General features: G+C 35.6%; 1 protein-coding gene across 1 annotated transcript in view; it reads right to left on the bottom strand.

Annotated features, from left to right (window-relative positions):
• Window positions 1-1,015, bottom strand: part of LOC111957081 (amyloid beta A4 precursor protein-binding family B member 1-interacting protein-like) — a 27,577-nt gene extending 26,562 nt beyond the window's left edge. The window contains exon 1 of the mRNA XM_023977806.2: window positions 916-1,015. The gene's annotated coding sequence lies outside the window, so the exon portion shown is untranslated. The remainder of the gene's footprint in view (window positions 1-915) is intronic.
• Between the last annotated feature and the right edge of the window lie 1,022 nt (window positions 1,016-2,037).

Raw genomic sequence — 2,037 nt, 5'->3', positions numbered from 1 at the left:
ACCACACACACACACACCAACACACACACACACACACACACACAACACACACAACACACACACACACAAACACACTCGTTTTTTATTTAGCAAATATTTTTCTTACTTTTTAACTTTGCATTATTGGGAATGGGCTCGTAAAGTAAGCATTTCACAGTCAATTCTACACCTGTTGTATTCGGCGCATGTGGCCAGTAAAATTTTATTTGATTTTTAATATAGCATAAGGATGCCCAATGTGGTCTGTGTGCATGCTACTTCTGCACTGACACATAAAGTGACTCACTAAAGTTCAGACAGAGAGAATGACCAATGCCTAATCATCAACAATGATTTAGTGTACATAGAAAGAGATATAGTGGTTCTCGATAGGCTGGCTACATATGTTGAATGTTCTTGTGGTCAAATGGTCCCTCTGTTTTATAATTGTTTTATAAATGTTTTATAATTGAGTACATAAGAAATTACTGGTTGCTACTGTAGAAAGACGTGTTCACTTTAAAGGGGCAATCTWATTCATTTAAATGTCCAGAGTGGATGTACCAATCCCAGATTGCCCCTTTAACCAACGATGGCTGTTGAAAGTATTTCCTAACTGGCCAATGGGCTGTATTTGTGAGTATTGTACAATACTGTATAACTTTTTAATCACATTGCATCATAACATGAAAGTAATACAATGCCCAATATGAGAAAGTTGAATGTAACAATCACATAATTGTCTTTGGCAGTACTATGACGAGGCATTAAAGCTCCAATCTAGACAGTAAGATAACATAACATACAATGACACTACAAGTAATGCTAAGCATCTATTCACAGATATATTCAGGGAGCAAAGTCATGTCATAAAAGTCAAAAGACACAAATGTCAAAGATAAACAGCATCCTGTCAAAAATCACCAGAGAGCTTACCTTTCTAGTCTAATGATCTCCTGGATTACTCTTCGGTAATAGATTGGATATAAGATATTGTATCTTTAAGTACATGTGCACCTTGCACATGTGGGGTTGAATTGGAAATGGTATGACTACTGAGACTGAATGACAGGGGCTCTATTTCCTGTTCTGTGTGAAAGTTGACCTTCTTACTGTCACATGACTCAGGAAGAGGCTTGGTTTGTGTCTAACAATGAGGTGGCTTCCTCTTCTCGTCTCCTTAATCTGCACTGGTCTGAGGACGCAGGATAGGTGGCAACAAAATGGTTGACGCTTACTGTGAATTTGCTTGCGCCTGTCCAGATTTGATGGAGGATTTAATATTCAGTCTGAAAATCAAAGGTGTTGTTTAATTTTACTATAGGTTGTCTTAAAGTGGCAATCAGCAGTTCAAACAATAACAAAGCGACACCCCACCACTGTTTTGTTAAAAAGATMAGGGATGGGCTGGAGAAATGTAACTACTCTCAAATTCATGAGCTATGGATGCAAGGACTGACCATCCATGATATCAAAATTATAGTTTTACCCAAGTTTTGAGGCTATACAAGTTTAGTTTATATTTAATTTGTTTACAATCATGGTTTAAAACAATGTTATATTTGGGGTTCTGATGGGGTAGGAAGGTTGAATTAAGCTCATGAGGCATTTTTTTGTTACATTCTTCAAGAATCAATGGGTACATATCATTAACTGAAGTAAAACATTTGATGTACAGTCAGAAGTTATTCATACCCCTTGACTTATTCCACATGTTGTTATGTTACAGGCTGAATTCAAAATGGATTAAATTGATTTGTTTTCTCAACCATCTATATACTCCATAATAACAAAGTGAAAACATGTTTTTTTTAATATTAGCAAATTTATTTTAATGAAATACAGAAATATAATTTACATACAGTGCATTCAGAAAGTATTCACACCCCTTGACTTGTTCCACGTTTATTATACAATCCAGGTGTGTGAAGCTCTTAGAGACTTACCCAGAAATACTCACTGCTGTAATCGCTGCCAAAGGTGATTCTAACAGGGGTGTGAATACTTAAGTAAATTAGATATTTATGTATAGAATTTTTTATACATTTGCAAAAATTT

This window comes from Salvelinus sp. IW2-2015, linkage group LG32 (genome assembly GCF_002910315.2).
Source record: "Salvelinus sp. IW2-2015 linkage group LG32, ASM291031v2, whole genome shotgun sequence".
Taxonomy (NCBI): Eukaryota; Metazoa; Chordata; class Actinopteri; order Salmoniformes; family Salmonidae; genus Salvelinus; species Salvelinus sp. IW2-2015.
The sequence above is the reverse complement of the archived record's forward strand: the minus strand, read 5'-3'. Positions and strand labels throughout refer to the sequence as shown.